This window comes from Notamacropus eugenii, chromosome 1 (genome assembly GCF_028372415.1).
Source record: "Notamacropus eugenii isolate mMacEug1 chromosome 1, mMacEug1.pri_v2, whole genome shotgun sequence".
In the NCBI taxonomy this organism is placed as follows: Eukaryota; Metazoa; Chordata; class Mammalia; order Diprotodontia; family Macropodidae; genus Notamacropus; species Notamacropus eugenii.
This window is the reverse complement of record NC_092872.1, coordinates 716,765,304-716,784,094: the sequence shown is the minus strand read 5'-3', so window position 1 is coordinate 716,784,094 and position 18,791 is coordinate 716,765,304. Positions and strand designations below refer to the sequence as shown.

At 41.5% G+C, this 18,791-nt stretch overlaps 1 long non-coding RNA gene across 1 annotated transcript; it reads left to right on the top strand.

The window, feature by feature from the left end:
* On the top strand, nucleotides 1–14,895 carry LOC140521555 (uncharacterized). The gene is made up of 3 exons (XR_011972971.1): nucleotides 1–187; nucleotides 6,321–6,488; nucleotides 14,645–14,895. It is a non-coding gene; the product is annotated as an uncharacterized lncRNA (long non-coding RNA).
* Nucleotides 14,896–18,791: the final 3,896 nt, after the last annotated feature.

The following is an 18,791-nucleotide window of genomic DNA, read 5'->3' as shown; positions in this document are numbered from 1 at the left end:
ACTTTTGCTAAAGCCTCTCTCTTCCCCTGGTTGCCAGTGAGATCACTCATTGAGCTGAGAGTACAAGTGCCTTCTCCAGGCTAACCTCTTCTGTTGAGAAGCACCATGAGGCTCTGGGCTTCCTTTACTACCTTCTTGGTGTTGTTCCTCCACTGTTCAACACTGATGGCTACTACAACAAATAAAGGTGAGTATAGGGAATGGGTGTCTGAGGATGAGGTTGAGCATGGGGAGAAGCCTAGTAAAGCCTCCAGGCTGGGCTCCCAGAAGGATTTGTCTCTTCATATGGAGGATTGAGGACAGCTCAGTGGCAGAGTGGGTAAAGTGCCTGGCCTGGAGTCAGGAAGACTCATCTTCCTGTGTTTAAATCTGGCTTTAGACATTTACTAGCTGTGTGACCCTAGGCAAGTCACTTAACCCTGTTTGCCTCAGTTTCCTTATCTGTAAAATAAGTTGGAAATAGCAAACCACTCCAGTATCACTTCAGTATCTTTGCCAAGAAAACTCCAAATGGAGTCACAAAGAGTTGGACATGATTGAAAATGATTGAAGAACAATGGAGCATTGATCCCTTCATAGAATTCTCCATCCCACCTGGCTCTAGCACTCAGCTATCTAGTCAGGTCCTAATTGAAGTGGTGGAGGAGTGGGGATGTGGAAAATGAGGGAAAGAAAAAGCATTTCTCACCTTGACCACCTTTACCAGCATCAACCTTCCTATGCCCAAGGTCTGTAGGTCCAGATGTTCGGTGTAGGATTGTCTGACCTCCTGGATGAAGTCTTTGGTTCATAATAGATGGGAGGCTGAGTATTCCTGGCACACCACTGGGCACATGGGAGACACTCAACATGTCCTTGTGGAATAGAATTAATGCTCTGGAGATGAGTAGCCATTCAGCAGATAACACTGAAAGAGTCCTAAGTCATCCATCCTTTGGCTCTAATTAGATTTGTGTGAATAAATGAATGTGGTTCTTTGTCAACCCAGTGATGAGTCTGGGATATAATATGGGGAGGAGAAAGAGGGAGGAGATAAGTATTTATTCAGCACCACTATGTGCCAGGCACTCTGCTAAGCATTTTTTTCTTTACAAATTTTATCTCATTTAATCTTTGCTCTGACCTTACAAAGTAGGTGCTGTTATCACCATTTTACAGTTGAGGAAACTGAAACAGTGGTTAAGTGACTTGCCTAGGGTCATACAGCTAATAAACGTCTTAGGCCAAATTTGAATTCAGGCCCACTACTCTGTCCCCTATCAGTTATATCCCATATTATGGATATAGAACTTTCCTCTTCTTATCCTTCATTCTTTACTGGGTCTAAACATGTACTTGGTTTTTCTCCATGCCATAGAATTATGGTATCTGAGTTGCAAGGACATCTATTAGTCATCAGGGATTTATTTAATGCTTACTATGTGCCAGGACCTGTGGTAAGTTCTGTAAATACATATACAAGCAGAAAGTCAATTCCTACCCTAAAGGAATTTATATTTTAAAAGGGGAAGATAATACATTAAAGGAAGATGAGAAGGGGTGAGGGGAAGAGGAAAGACTTCAGAATGGGGCATTGAAGGGAAAATCTGGAGTCAAGAGTGTAGGTGGAAAGGGAAGGATACATGGATGACCTGGGCATCCTCCTTAAAATGGATGTTGTGGGAGGAACTAGCCAATCAGAAGGCAAGGCCATAGGACTAGAGGATACTTCCATTATGAGAAGTCTAGGGGTGAAGTGAACTTCCAGGGTGAAGAGATTTCCATGTCATAGCGAGGAAACCTCAGAGGTCATCTTGTCTAATTGATACTGGGACAAGAATGATTTCTAAGACTTCCCTGGGCTTCCCTGTGGCTGTTTATTTTCCTCTGAAAGATCTCTGTGGAGGGCTAATTCACTACTCTTTAAGCAGCCCATATTATTTTGTTAATATTATTAATTATTCTATTAATTATTATTATTAATAATTCTATTCCAGAGCCAATGTGTTGGCATTTTTCTTTCTGATCCTTCCTACCTGTATCAGCTATCTCTCCTAGACTCATGTCATCAAACAATTTCTCAAGGATGACATGTTTTTACTCATGTCACTGATGAAAATGTTGAACAACACGAGGACAGAGTCCTTTGACACTCGATGACAGATTTCCTTTCAAGTCTACATCAGTTCATCGATGACTATTCTTAGGGCCCTGTAATTCAACCAATTTCACTTATATCACTTTTCAATCTAATAATAGCCCTTATATAGCGTTTTAAAGGTTTGCAATGGGTTTTATGAATTCTTCTTCTTTGGTCCTCACAACTATACTGGGGGATAGGTGTTATTATTCTCATTTTGCAAATGAGGAAACTGAGGCCCAAAGGGGTTAAGTGACTTGATCTGGGTCACACAACTGGGAAGTATCTGAGGCTGGATTTGGACTCAAGACTTGCTGACTCCAAGTATAGAATTATCCACTGAGCCTGTCTGCAAAAATTGAATGAAAGACATCCTTTGTTGATCTAATTTCCCAATCTAGTAGCTTTCTACAAAGGAAATCAGGTTTACTTGGCATCATCGGATCCCAATGAAACTATGCTGTGTCTTAGAAATCATTGTCCTTTTCAATTGTTGTTAAGATTTTGCCTGGAATTGAAGGCAAATACTGTCTCATGGTGTATAGACCCTTTTGTCTGTTTTGAAAACTATGACCTTTGTACTTCCTCCATTCTGAAGCATCTCTGATAACTTCCTCCATTCTTGGTGGTATTTTAATGATCATAGACAATGACTTGATAAAGTACAAGTCAATTCCTGAGCACCTGGGTTTTTCTATTCCTTTGTGGCATTTAAGAAGGTTTGAGAGACATAATTTCTAGGTAATTTAATCATTTTATTAATAATGCCAGCGTTTTAATAAAAAGAGGGTCATTTGGCTGTCTTTCTCTTAGATCAAAGACAATCATGGTGGCAGCTCATGGTTATATTCAATGAAAGAGGGGTGTTCCCAAGGGTAGCAACCAACTCTGATTGGTTAACAGTAAGAGAAGGAATATTACAGTGAGGTGCTAGACCTAAACTTTGATTATATAATTCACCTCTTAAATTACCTCCAGTCATGGGCAAACTATTCAAAGAATTCATCCCCACCCAAACCATAGTAGAACAGAATGGCTTCCCTGCCTGGGTGGGGTCTACATAGAGGAGAATGCTCAACCTTTAAAGACTGAGGTCTTGAAATAAGAATAGAAGAAAAAGAGGAAAATCTGAATGTCCCTATAATGATTTCTCTGAGTTTGTTGATTGATTGAGGGCAACTAGGACTCTGTTTAACCATTTCCTCACTTCCTTGGGATTTCAACTCTTCAACATTTATTTTTATTCACTCATTTTCTGTCCTCAGACAACCTGGGGATTCTTGTTCTGGTACAGGTTGGTTTAGATGGCCCTGGGGGTTTCTTCATCTCTGATGTTCCATGGTCCTGATTTGGTTAAGAGCCAAGAGAGGAATTTCAGAGCTCAATATCCTCAGGTGGCAATTATACTTGAAGAGATCAAAGGTATGATCATTTCTGTGGGTGCCTGAGAGAGAACAATGATCAAATTCAAGGGAGAATCAAAATGCTCAGTGCCTGCCATATGCAGTTCTTATGTCCTACCATCAATGTTGTTGCGTTCATCCTTCGTTGCCGAAGAAGACCATGCCATCAAAGAAATGATGACATGACTTACACTTGACTGTTTTGAGTGAGGGAGGGCTGTGCAGGTCACCAGCCTCACTTCTCCTCCAGAGCCATCTGAAGCCAGTGACCAGATATTCATCAGGATGACTAGAGATGGCCCAGGATGCAATGGGAGACCTTGGCCCCTTTAGGCCAGGTATTCAGATACTCAGGGGCAGTTAGGTGGTGCAGTGGATACAGCACCAGTGCAGGAGTCAGGAGGACCTGAGTTCAAATCTCACCTCAGACATTTGACACTCACTAACTGTGTGACCTTGACCAAGTCACTTAACCCCAATTGCCTCATCTTGGGTCATCTCTAGTCATCCTGGTGAATATCTGGTCACTGGATTCAGATGGCCCTGGAGGAGAAGTGAGGCTGGTGACCTGCACAGCCCTCCCTCACTCAAAACAAAGTCAAGTGCAAGCCATGTCCTTATTTCTCTGATGTCACGGTCTTCTTTGACAACAAAGGACGAACACACACATTCAGGTACTCACTTAGGGTGAGGCAACGCCCATTTAGTGAACAGCAAGAGTTACTATTGATAATCACTCTAAAGCCAGGAGAGTCCAGAAAACAGCCCTTAAGTGGAGCTTGGGCGGGGGCCAAGTGAAAAGGGAAGAGGAGGGAAGAGGAGGGGAAGCAGATGGGAAGTGAAGGAAAGGGGAGGGAAAGGAGAGGAGGAGGGGAGGGAGAAATCTAGTCAGTAATCCTTTGGCCATCCAAATTTACCTTCTTTTGGAGAGGAAAAGGAAGGGGAGGGGGAGAAAGACAGGAGAGGAGGGGCTGAGTTACCCAGCTAGCTGGGTCCCCAAATATGAGATTCAGAGATATATAGAAAGACTTTTATCTTCATCATGTCCATTAAACTTCAACCTTATATACCAAAGGGTCAAAGTTTAGGCCTCCTTATCATGTTTGATCATTTTAAAAAATGATTTCCATGAAACTCCCTAAACTTCATTCAACTGTGTTTCAAAATTTTCATTTTTTATTACTTCTCTTCTTTAAGGATCCTCAGATATCCCATTTTGATTTTAACCTCACTGACTCAGACATTTATTTTTCAAATTAAAACCACCTCCACCATTTTAATCCATCACATTGACAACAATTTTAACTAAACCAATGTAATATACAATTATGTACAGTTTCCCAATTAAGGTATAATTATGGTAAAAAAAATTTCAAAGACTACATTTTTTTCCTTGAAATCTTTTCCTTTTTTTCTGTCTTTGCTATCCTATTCACAAAACAGCAGCAGTATTTGACATACGCTAGTAAAAACAATCTATTCTAAATAACTGTGATCTTAGCTCATCAAAAAAAGCTAAACTTCTTAATTCTATTTTAAAGTAATGGATTCTTCTGCAAGAGAGCACCAAAATGTTCAGGACATGAATCTTCCCTTGAGAAGTTTGAAAGTATCCTTGGTATATCTGTGGGGATATCAAAATGATTGCTCTTTTATTACAGTATACCCTAGAAAGAGGGCCTGATATGTGATGGACCAAACCATGCTTACAGATGGATCATTGCTTTTGTGGGACTAAAGTGTAGAACAAGAGGGTGCCTAAATAGAAAAGATAGAGGGGAATATATGATCAAGTATCAATCAACAGTACCAAGTATAAAGACTATCAATGAGGCTCTTTGGAAAGGAATTACATCAAATTTTCACTTTCTCTTTCCTCTGCTCCCCAATGACAGACTCTAACACTCATCGCCAGAGAGTTCCTGGAATCTCTGTCCTCAATAGTGGAATTCCATTTGATATCATTTCCCTGGCAGTGGTAGGGTCTCCATGTTGGACCATTGTTAGGCTAAGAGCCCCCAAATTACCTGAAGCATTACACCTGGTTACTAGCTAGTGTGCCTAGTTGGACCTTTTGACTCAGATTCATGGCAAAAGATCCACAAGTATTTAGCTACAACTTCTACAGTACTGAGAATGAAATAGGTGATATCTGTAAAGACCGGATACAGATTCTTATCTGACCAGAAGCCCCCTTCCAGTGGACTTGTAGTCTAGTACTTGTGTTCTTTACTTTTTTGTGTGTCCTGGACCCCTGTGGCAGTCCAGGGAAGCCTGTGGACCCCTTCTCAAAAGGAGGTTTTTAAAGGCATAAAATAAAAAATATGTAGGATTTCAAAGGAAACATACTATACTGAAATACAGTTGTCAAAAAATTAAAAAGAAACAAATTCTCAGACCTCAGATTAAGAACCTTTGGTCCAGTGGAAAAAGTCAGCAAGCTTGGCCACTGTGGGATTCTAGATTCTGACCCTCCTCAGTGACCCTCAGCTATCTGGTAATATGAGTTTGATTTTTGGCCAACATTTGCCTGAGGATCTCTTGTCTTGGAGGCGGTTGGGGGACAAAGTGTATAGAGTGCTGGACCTGAAGTCAGGGTAGATCTGAGTTCACATTTGGCCTTAGACACCTGCTAGTTGCAGGTCATTTAACTTTTGTCTCTCTCAGTTTCACCATCTGTAAAATGGGCATATAAGCCCCAACCCCTCAAATGAAATAATATCTATAAAGTGCAATGCATATAAATATTAGTGATCATTATTATCTTCAATTCCTGCCTTCCTGGTATCTCTCTTTAGAAACATGCAAGTTGTCTGAAGATCAGGGTCCTTGCCGGGGGATTTTCACTAGGTGGTTTTTCAACCCGAACTCCAAGGAGTGTGAGACCTTTGTTTTTGGAGGCTGTGGAGGCAATAAAAACAATTTCAGAAACAAATTCCAATGCCTGAAAACCTGCAATAATAAAGGTAAAGCTGCATACAATTTTAAAATATGGATCCAGCCCTCCCCAGGGCTAGGGGTAGCCTTGGATATTTCTCCAGTGGTACCTTACTTTGCCTGAAATTCCTGCAAAGTCCACAGTTCATTGGACTTCCCCAAATAACCTTTGAAAATGCAGTTACCTGTGGGAGGGAATGGAGTTTGGAGGGGTGAAGCTGCTAGTCATTCACACCTTAGTATGAATTTCTTTCACCAGACATTGTTCCTTTCCAAAAGCACTTTGGCTGAAGGCAGGAGGGAAGGTGGGGTGTGATTTTAAAATCTGGGGGGGGGGGCTTTTGTCTCTAAGTGCAAGTTTATTGTGTGACCTTAAGAGAACCAGAGATGTCCAGGAGGGATCTGGTCTAAAGGAAGTGAGGGGGGGGCGGGGAATAAAAGGAGGTGGTGATAGAATGACAGAAAGGAAAGTGAGAGTGCATTCAGGACAAATTTTGGCTACCCCCAGTCTCAAAGGAGTTGTTGATACCAACTGTGAACAAGGCACTGGGTGTCCCAGTTTATTCTGGGAAACAGAGCTGTGGATGACTTTCATGGCGGGCACAGGAACTCTACATCTGTGTCCTGGTGACAGTTGGCCTGGGTGCTGTATCCCCACCTTCCCAGATCTTGCCCATTGTCTCTCTAGCTTTTCACCTTGGGGAGCAGCCTTGGGTTTGAGTTCAGGATTGAGTTTTGTCCACTGTCTCCATCCCATAAGGGAAGATTTGTGGCCCTTCTCATGGTAAGAAATAACACTGCTGCTGGGGCAGAACTTCTTGATAGGATCTATGGTGGTGTTGGGGGTAGAGGGCAGGGACAAGAAATTGTCTTGTCTTGTCTCATATGAAGGTGGACCCACACAATAGACTTCCTCCTAGGACCAGATAGGGAGAGCAGGTGGTATTTGAAACTTCTGGGTTTCCATGCCTGGGTGACCCATCCTACCAGAAGGCAGGATGCCCATCATCTCACTTGGATCTGTCAGAGAGAAGAAAATAGCCATCCAGATTGGAGAACCTGAAACTGGAGGTGGTCCCGCTCTGGAGTCCTGTTCTCTGCTTGTTTTCTAGGCTAATGAGCAGAAACCTTATTCAGTCACATCTCTGATTTATGCTGAGCTTGGTCTGGGTCCTACCTTATCATACCAGTAATTCTGAATCCCTACCTATCATGGTAGAGAACTCCATTTTCCATTCATCACTAACTACTCCCTCATTCCCATTCCCTTTATTTCTGTTCTTGCAATGTCCTACTTTAAAACTCCTTGCTAGGTAGGTAACACACTTACTTTCGAGTCTTTTCCTTTCTTCTTCTGGGTCTCACTGAAATCTAGCTCCTTCCTGAAGACCTGTCCATCCTTTCTAATAATGGCTATGCTTTCGCTCACTCCCCAACTCAATGGTCAAGGCAGACTACTCTTTGCTCCTCATTGTCATTTCTAGTCTCTCCCTCCACCTCCATCACTCAGTAACCTCTATTCCTTTAAGGCTCACTCAGTCCTTATCTACCATTCCATCAAAATTCTTGTACCTGGTGTCTGGGAAGCTAGGTGGTGCACTAGATAGAGCACCAGTGCAGGAGTCAGGAAGACCTGAATTCAAATCTCATCTCAGATACTTGACACTCACTAGCTGTGTGACCTTGGGCAAAGTTACTTAACCCCAATTGCCTCATCCTGGGTCATCTCCAGTCATCCTCATGAATATTTGGTCACTGGATTCAGATGGCTGTGGAGGAGAAGTGAGGCTGGTGACTTGCACAGCCCTCCCTCACTCAAAACAAAGTCAAGTGCAAGTCATGTCATCATTTCTCTGATGTCATGATCTTCAATGAAGGATGAACACACACATACACACACACACATACACACACACACACACATACACACACACACACACACACACACCCCTGGTGTCTACCAGCCTCCAGGATACTCTCTTTCTTGTTTTAGTAAGTTCAGCACTTGGCTTACAGTTTTTCTCTCCTCTCCATTTTTCATCCCCCTTGTTCTAGGGGACTTATATGTATTGAAACGCTATCAAACACCCTCAACTTATTCATTTCCCATAACTCAATCCTTCATCTTACCTCAACCATACACAGAGAGGATCACATCCTTGATCTTGTCATCACCTACAATGCTCTACTTCCATGTTTATGAACTATGAAATTCCCTTACCTGATAAAACTCTATTATCATTCTATCTTTGTGTCTTGCCACCAGTCCTCATTATGGTCTCCAATTCCTCAACTCCCTAGTTCTTTCTGAGGCCAGCACTCCTGTACTGACTACACTCTCCTCCCTTTCCCACTCTTGACCCCTTGGCAAACTCTACACTGTCCTTTTCTCTTGAGTCCCTCACCTTTTTACCCTATCACCGATTGGCTAGGACCACTGCCATGGTTCAGCCCTGAATGACTCCCACCATGCATTGCCTTTCCTCATATTCACCTACTGCTAAATAAAAGTGGAGAAAATCATAAAACTCTACTGACTGACTGCATCCACTACAAATATGTCATATAATCTCAACTGGGCCCTCATTGTAGCAGAGGCAATCCTTTTAGGCTTCTCTAACTGACTGACTACCCCACTCTCCATAGCTGTTTTTCTAAACTTCTTCATCTTTCTTCAAACCTCATATGGCTTTCCCCTCCTCCACACTCTCAGTTGAAAATCTTGCTTCATATTTCATTAAAGAAATTGAAGCCTTTTTGCCATGAGCTTCTGACTCCTCATTTCATATTATTCAGACATTTTCTGCCACTATCTCCTCCTTTATCCCTGTCTCACATGAGGAAGTAGCCTTATTCCTTACCAAAACTGACCGCTCCTACCTAAGAGATCCTTCCATCCCATATTCTACAGCAGACTGCCCCTTCCATTGCCTCTCACTAATCTTCAATCTTTCCTTGTTTGCTGGCTGCTTCCCTATTACTTACAACACACACATGTCTTCACCATTCCCAGAAAACCTTCACTTGCTCCATCCATCCCTACTAGTTGTCTGCTCAGATCTCTCCTTTCTTTTAAGGCTAACCTCCTTGAGAAGGCCATCTACAATGGGTGCTTCCACTTTTTTCTCTCTCTTTTCTTGCTTATCTATAGTCTGACTTCTGTCCTCACCATTCAACCAAAACTACTCTCCAAAATTACTTAAGAGCTTTCAATGGTCTATTCTTAATTCTCATGCTTTTTGACCTCTGTGTGGCTATTGACACTGTCAATCACCCTATTCTCTTTGATACCCTCTCTCCAAGTTTTTGTGAAAATACTCTTTCTTGGCTCAGCTCCTGCCAATCTGACCACTCCTTCTCAGTCTCCTTTGCTGGATCTTCATCCAAGTCATTCCTGCTAACCATGGGTATCCCACAGGCCTCTGTTCTAGATCCTTTTCTCTTCTTCCTTAATACTGTTTCACTTGGTGATTTCATCTCCTTACATGGATTCAGTGATCATTTCTATGCTGGTTATTCTGGAATCTATTTATCTCACCTTAAGTTCTCGGTTGATCTCTAGTCTCACTTCTCCAAATACCTACCAGTTATCTCAAACTGAATTTCCTGTAGACTTCTTGAATTCAACATTTTTAGAAGTGAATTTATTATCTTTTCTCCCAAATCCTCCCTTCTTCCTAACTTTCCCATTAGGGTCCAGGGTACTGCCATTCTCCCAGTCACCCAGGCTTGCAACCTAGGTATCTTTCTCAAGTCTTCCCTCTCTTGCCTCCCTTCCCTGCACCCCCATCTACCTGCCATATCTAACTATTGCCAACACTTGTCAATTTTACCTGTGTAACATCTCTCACATACACTCATTTCTCTCTTCTGACATTGCTACCATCTTGATATAGGCCCTTATCACCTCATCTTCAGGTTATTACAATGGCCTTCTGATTGGCCTTCTTGCCTCTCCTGCCTTGGTTTTCTCTCCTTTTCTTTATTCTTCGCTATTTTCACTTTTTAAAATATAACTGTCTCTGATTGGGGCAGACTTTTTCAAGCACTAAGGTAGGTGGTAACCTATGAGGATTTTATAAATGTGATTAGGTTGGATTTGTATGGGGATAAGTATCATCTCCAAGCTGCTGTGGTAGATGTCTCACAAAAGACTGTTAATTTTCAGATTGTCCAAGAGCTATGATACAGACTTTGTCCAGACAATCAAAAGGACAGTACTTGAGCCTCTTCATAGCATCTTGAATTAGGAATATGGACAAACATGCCCAACATGCACCAGTTAACTTGCTGGGGGCAACATATATTTAATTGGGAGGAAGAGATTGCAAAAGAACTTTGAAGAGTTTTCCTCTGATTCTATAGCAAGGTGTGAAGAGCCTAGGATACTACCATTAAAATGACCCTTAGACTATAGCTGTAGTACAGATTATGTGGGAAGAAAAAAGGGTTAGAGTATCAGGGAAGACCATTGTTGGGCAGAATAGTAAAACCTTGGGAGCCTGGTTGACTTTATGTATTGGTATACATTTGTTCCCTGGCATTCTATGTTTCCTTTGGAGAATCCAACATATTATTCTGGCTATAAGTTGCTTGATGTCTTAATCATATCATACTCAAAAAGAACAGTTATGTCATAAAGTCAGCAATAGATATGGCCTTGATAATGCCTTCTGAGCATTTATACTCTTGAGCTGGCCTGTAGCAGTGATTCCAAGATTCTTAGAATCAATAGTTACCAGACCCTGACTGAAGCTGGGTCTCCTTATAAGCCTGGTGTTTTACTGTGTGTCCGTGTTATCTCTTGGGTAATGTTATCTATCGAGCAAATCTCCCATATGAAGAACCTCTCCTCCTTGCTCATTATTCCATCTTTTCCCATTGAATATGACTAAGGAGGTAGGAACCCACACCTAGGGTCAGTAGTTGTGTGTAGGGTGGTGGTGAGGAGGAGAGACTGACCAAAGAATGCCAAAGAAAGATGCAAAAAAGAGCCATAGAGACAAAGAAGGAATTCACAGAGGATGTGGCAAGTCTGGAGAGGTCAAGGACAACACCAGGGGGATGCTAGTCAGGGTAAGAATCTTTCTCTATGCCTAACCCTACTTTTAAGCTGACTCCAGTGACTGCACATGTATAATCTTTGTCAAATTACTTGCTTTCTTGATGGGAATGAGGTGAAGAGGTAGGGAATGAGGAAAGAATTTGGAACTCAAAATTTGAGAAAAGTGCTAAAATTGTTTTTACACGTAATCGGGAAAAAATAAAATATTAAATTGAACTGACTCCAATACTCCTCTAGTAATGAACAAGCCACATGGAGAGCTTAGGGTCCTATATAGTTCATCTGGTGAGTCAGCCATACTGAGAAGCAGTTAGAATGAAAGATCATACAACCCAGAAGGCCACAGAGCAGTGAGTGAGGAAAAGTAGCCAAAGGAGGAACTGGTACTAGTTTAAAGTTTGAAGTTCCCACAATTTATTGACATGAGTGGAACAGCACCAAGAAGAGAACAAGGGAAGGGTGGTATTTAGGAAGCCAAGGAAGGAGAGAGTGTCTTAAAGATGGAATGGTGTCAAATTCTTCAGTGAAGTCAAAGAGAAAACTGGAAATAGACCATTGGATTTGGTCGTCAGGAAATCATTGGTGGATTTCAAAGTCTGTTTCTATAAGCTAATGAAAGGAAAGAGAGAGTAGGCAGTAGGTGTGGTGGGCAATGGTTTTAAGAAATTTGGGGATTAAGGGAAAGAGAAAGATAGAAACCCTGGAATTGCTTGATTTGCATGACTGGGGAGACACTCATGGGCACACATGCATACATCCCACATGTTTGCATACATCCTTGTGTATGCACAGGAAGAGAATTGAATGACATGGAACTAGAGTCAGAGGATTTTGGTTCTATTACCAGACTTGCCAATTACTACCTGCCACCATGCATTTCCAGGCCTCAGTTTCCTCACCTAAAAAAATGAAGGGATTGGATTAGAGGATCACTAAAGACCTTCCCATCCTCTAAGACCTTTCCATCCTGTGATGTAGGGCATGGTGTCCATGGTGTCCATGCTAGAACTCCTGGGACCCTTTGAATGATACCATATCTTGGGAGAGTCAAAAAAAATGATTCTAATTTCATCCACTTCCCCACTGAACTTGTGCTCTAGAGGAAAGATCACCGAATTATAAGATCATCGATTTAGGGTGGAAAATACCAGAGTCAAGATTTGAACTGAGGTCTTGAGACTTTAAAAATCCAATGACCTTTCCTCTAGAAACCACTAGAGTGTCTGGAAACCTGGGTTCTAATTTCAGCCCTGCTAACCATTTGGATTTTGAGGTGCTAATTACTCTCTTTAGACCTAACTTCTATGGTAACCATGCACTGAGGAAATGGGGTTTTGATGTAGACTGGGAGGAAAGAAGAGGTAACTTGGGACCCTAGGAGCTGTCCCCAGTAGGATCAACCTGGAACTCTATGATGGGGTCTTTGGAAAGTTCATGAGTATTAGCTGAGGCTAGGATGGGGAACAGGATACAATGGGAAGTGGGAAGGGTATACTTAGCCAATCTGGTTTTGGGTTTAGTGGGTGTCAATGTTGTGAGCATCCCTCACCTGCCATGGTCACCTCTCTGGGGTCTCCTTTCAGTTCCATGCACTCTCCCCAAAGATGATGGCACATGCTGGGTCTTCACACGCCATTGGTTTTACAATTCGACTTCTTCAAACTGTGAGCCATTTATCTTTGGAGGCTGTGAAGGCAATGATAACAACTTCCACTCCAAGAAAGAATGTATGTCGATTTGTAAAGCACAAGGTGAGATGGAGAATCCTTCTAGGATCTAGTCATAACCCTTGATCCTCTCTCGTGGCTGTGGCCAGTCTGAAATGATTGAATGTTCCAGTATTTTCCTACCGACTATTCTCTTTGTCATAACTGAAAATTCACCAGCATCCTATTTTAATTGAGTTTCCTAGGTTTATCACTGAAAATGCAAAGAAGGTGGAAGAATTAGGGCTCTCAGTCATGCATATGTCCTCCAGGAAAGTCATCACCTGTTTTCTGCTCTGTTGGTTAGAGACAATTTGCTACAGTGAGGAGCTGGGATTTTGATAGGGGTTGGAGGTGATAAGAGATCTATGGGCTCATTTGGGACTCTGTCCTGTCTTGGGAGATCTGGTCTATGATTCTGCAGTGAGGTCTTTGGGAGACCAGAGAACTTTCTAATATTACTGGATTTGGTAGGCGGGTTGGATAGGAATATAGAAACACACATCCTGTTCTTTCCCTTAGGGTGCAGAAAGGGAAATGAAAGAATCTTAAAGAGTAAATTTAGTTACGCCATATCTGGAAACATCTATTAATACCTATGTGCATGTCCCAATTTTGCAATTGTCTGAGCCTACAAATGTCAAAGATGTGACCTCCATGCTAGATACAGGAGCTCCTGTCAATTCAATAAGAGTGCCTGCGTATCCAGGGATAGAACTGTGGGGATGCCTTTTATCTGGAAGCCCCTAATTAGTATTCCTGTTCTCCCACTCAGTCATCCTGAGGAATATCTGGTCACTGGAACCAGATGGCTCAGGAGGGGAAAGTGAGGTTGGTGACCTTGCACAGCCCTCCCTCACTCAAAACAAAGTCAAGTGCAAGTCATGTCATCATTTCTCTGATGTCATGGTCTTCTTTGAAAATGAAGGACTAATACTGACAGAACGTCTCTTCATATCTAGGCCCATTACATCTTCAGCCTTTCCCCAGCCCTCAGGTTTCAATTTTATCTCCTTGCTTCAGAGCAGCAGAGTCAGATATGTGGCTCTGATTGAGTCTAACAATTTCCCAGGACCACCAGAGCACCCTAGGGCTGGAAGTCTTTTGGAGGGGCTGGGTTTTTTCTGGCATATTCTCATATGGATATACTAGGTGTGTGTGTGTGTGTGTGTGTGTGTGTGTGTGTGTGTGTGTGTGTCTGTACATGTCATTCTTCCTCTTTGATTGGGGTTAAACAGAGACCACAGAAGGGAAACCCCTAGGATTCCTAGTTTGGTTCATTTTTTTTTGGATATGTCTAGATGATCCATATCCACCCTGGTTAAGGGGATGGGCTGTGAATGGAAAGTGAGAGGGGAAAATGAAAAATCACAATGACTTATAAAAGGATGGAAATTTGTTTTTTTTCCCCTAGACTGAGGAAGAGAAATGGTATACACGGTCCTGCCAAAACCTGCTCTCTGAAGGACACAGCTTGAGGATCTGCCTGCCACTTCCTGGGTCTTCATTTCCCCACCCTATGGCTTGCTCATTCTAAACACATTGTTCTCTCCTTCTCCCTCCCAATTTATTGATAATCACATGATGATATGCAGAAATTACTGTATCATTACATGCATGATTAGATGCAGAAAATGGCCTTTGAAATAAAACCCTCCAAGCATAGACTTTGAAGGGGTGCTTTTAATATAGCAAAGAGTATATAACTAATGCCAATTAGGTGATGTGATAGTGCACAGAGCATTGGACCTGAGTCAGGAAGACTCATCATTGTGAGTTCAAATCTGGGCCCAGATACTCACTATCAGTGTGACCCTGGGCAAGTCACTTAACCATATTTACCTCAGTTTCCTCATCTGTAAAATGAGCTGGAGAAGGAAATGGCAAACTGCTACAGTATCTTTGCCAAGAAAACCCCAAATGAAATGGGGTCACAAAGAGTCAGATATGACTGAAATGACTAAACAATGAAAAATCAAAAATACATCTAAACTCAGTAGTTAGCCTTATCTGTAATAGGAAAACATTAGAAGCTTTCTAGTAAATACATTTAAATACACTAAGTACATGAATAAAACCAAGAGACCTCCTCTCTACCACTGGTATTTGAAATATTCATAGAAAAGCTAGTGATAGCAAGGACAAGAGAAAGAAATTAAGGGTAATGGCACAAATATTGGGAAATAAGAAGTGGTTTTTTTCTATTTGTTGATGAACATGAGTTTATTTAGAAAACCCTTGAGAATTAATAAAAATTTATAAAAGACCAACCGAGACAATTAAAACCTTTAGCAAAGTACTGGGATCCAAAATAAATCCACAAAAATGAACAACATTTCTTTAAAGAGATAATAAAATCTAGGAGAAAAATGACAGAAAGGGAAATCACTTTCAAATAAGTATAAAATGTGTAAACTTTCTCTAAGTCAACCTCTGAAAACGCTTTCAAGACTTTTATAAATTTACTTACAAAACACTCTTTAAAGAAATACAGAATGACAAATAAGTAGAAGGAAATTCACTGTTCATAGTTTGGACTTCTCATCATATTCAAAATGATATAGTACCTAAAATGATGTACAGATTTAATTATACTACTCAATTTACTAGGGGAATGTTATTTTTGGGCAATCCAACTATTCATTCGGAGACACAAAAGGTGTAGAATTTCAAGGGAAAATAATGAAAAAAGTATAGGTATGAAGGGGGAGTATTAATTTCATATCTCATATTGTAAAGCAGTAAGGAACAAAACTATTTGGCATTGGTTTAAACAGAGTAGATGAGGAAGCATTAGGAATAATAGTTAATTCTCAATAATTGTGTTTGGTAAGCCCGAAAACTTACATTTCTTCAGGAAAGAGTTCCTTATTGATAAAAACTACTGGGAAAAGTGGAAAGCAGTTTGTTAGAAATGAGATTTATATCAGTATTTTGCATATTACCATAATAAGATCAAAAAGTAGATATGCAAAGGGGTCACATCATAAACAAATGAGAGGTTATTGAAATGGTCTAGGTAGAGGTCTTTGACTTGGAAGATGGATTGGCAAGTAGAAAGAAGGGGATAAATGTGAGAGATGGTGCTGGAATCCAGAATACTATACAACTGACTGATCAAATGAGAGGATATTTTTAAAATGCTCAGCACAGTCTCTGACACATAGTATGTAATTATTCCTTCCCTGGATTGGACATGGGAGCTGAGGTCCAAGATGATTCCTAGGTTGTAAACATGGGTGACTGGAAGGATAGTAGTACCCTGAAAAGAACCAGGGATGAGTTTTTCAGGGCAGGGGTTGTCTAGAGAGAATTAGTTTAGTTTGGAATATATTGAGTTTCAGATACCTTTGAGACATCCAGTGGAGATGGCTGAAGGATAGAGGGTTGGCAAAGAGATACTGAAGTGAAATTAGATACAGATCTGTATCATCTGTAAGTCATCTACCAAGAGATAATTGGAGCTGATGAGATCATCAAAAGAAATGTTATAGGGAGAGGGGAAATGAGGTCCTGGAATGGGACCTTGGGACACTTCTAAGGTTAGGTGCTGGGATTTAGATGGAGAAAGCAGACAGCAGGTTCATGAAAGATTATGGAGGAAAGAGCAATGAAGGAGGGAGATGATTCAGTATCAAAGGTACACTGAGGTGGAGAAGGATGAGGGCTGAGAAAAGGGTACTGGATTTATGAATTTGAGAATACTTTGTAACTTGGGATAGAGCAGTTTTGGTTGAAGGATGTGTTTGGAAGTCAGATTGCAAGGGGTTGAGAAGTGAATGAGAAGGGAAGTGGAGGCCTTGGGTATAGTTTTCTAGCACACAGCTGAAAAGGGAGGAAATATATAGGACCATACTTTCCTATTTTGATGGTTTTTGCTAAAGAAGTGACAATAAAGCAGATGAGGGAGATCTGAAGGCATCTGTACTCTCCTTCCCTGTCTATATGCAAGCACCATTTTGACAACTTGGGGTACCCATCTTCTCTCTTTGTATTGACAGTGGGTGAGTCTTGGCTTCATAGAGGGCTGTGTTTGTGGAGGGGGTGCATAAAGAATCTCCTACATGGTGATCAGGCATGAGTTTTGGGAGACAGTCTTCCTCTCCCGTTCTTCCTTCCCCAACCCCACAGAAGATTTCCAGCATGTTGGTACATGGTCTTGGGTACCTGTCTCCTCCTGAGCTTGAGTATGCACAGCCACAGGTGTAGAGTCAAAGAAGGTGGATGCTTCTAAAGCTGATAAGGTTCCTCAAAAAAGGAAGACAAATGGGTTTGCTGGTTTTGCCCTCATGGCATTCAGGTGTTGAACTACAGCTGCCCTCTGGTCCTTATGCCTTGTTCAATACTTATCATGAGATTTTGAGTCCCCCATCTGAAGGCTGGCCTATGACTTGGCAGAAGGGCTTCACCCGTCTCTCCCTTGTGCCCAGTTTGTCTCTGGCACAGATATTTAAAGATTGGGGCTTGCCACCCTAATCTCTATGCCAGCTATGTGCTTTGAGTTGGACGTGAGGTGCCCAAAGTGCTAAAACCCTGAGGCTCCATCTGGGTCCTCCTTTCCCAGACTGTAGCAGATAAATGAATTTGTTGAAGGATCCCTGAGGGTTAGTGGTCCTCCCCCTCCCCTAACGTACTGACCTGTAGCTGCTCTCCTCCCACCTCCCTCGTGCTTATGATGTTTATTTCATACTCTTTAAATTTGGCCATGCCTGGACAAAGTCCTGCTTGCCCTACCCTAGTTATAGCTCTGTGGGTCGACTTGGAGCTATTGAAGGTCATGCCAGCAGAACACAAAGATCTGCAGGTCTCACAACTCAAGAGAAGTGTGCCTCAGTTTCTTCATCTATAAGAAGAGGGGATCAGACTCATTGCCCTCTGAGGTCTCTTCTAGCTCACAGAGGTTCATCTCTGGGTTGGCTGCAAGGTGATGGATGTTTAAACCGTAGTAGATTCCCAGGGTAGGGAAAGGGTAGGTAGGGTCTGTGCCACTGGACAGGGAGGGTGAGAAACAAACAAAACTCTACACTAAGAAATCCTAGATCCTTGAGGAATGGAAAGATGAGTCTGTGCTGATCAGAGAAAGAATTTGAATTCAGATCCTCTAGACTGCAGGGTCAGAGATTTCCCCACTCTCTCACAGTTCAGTCCTAAGGCCTGTAAATCCGTTGAATATTTACTTTATAGTAGATTTATAAGGAAGTCTACAAGATAAGAACATCTAATCACACAAATGAAAAAAATGTATATGTATATGTACGTATGTATATGTGTATATATACACATATATAAAATATATTTTATCAATATTAAATGTATAAATATTTATATATTTATTAATATATAAATATTAAATATTGATATGTATTTATATATCATTCACTTTTCAACCCCTTGCAATCTGGCTTCCAAATACATACATACATATATATTGTACGTATATACAAGTACATATGTATACATATATGTACTTGTTCCCATTTCACAGATGAGGAAACTGAGGTCCAGAGAAGTTAAACTGAACACATGTCACTCCGGGAATAGTGACCTGAAACAGTAAAGCT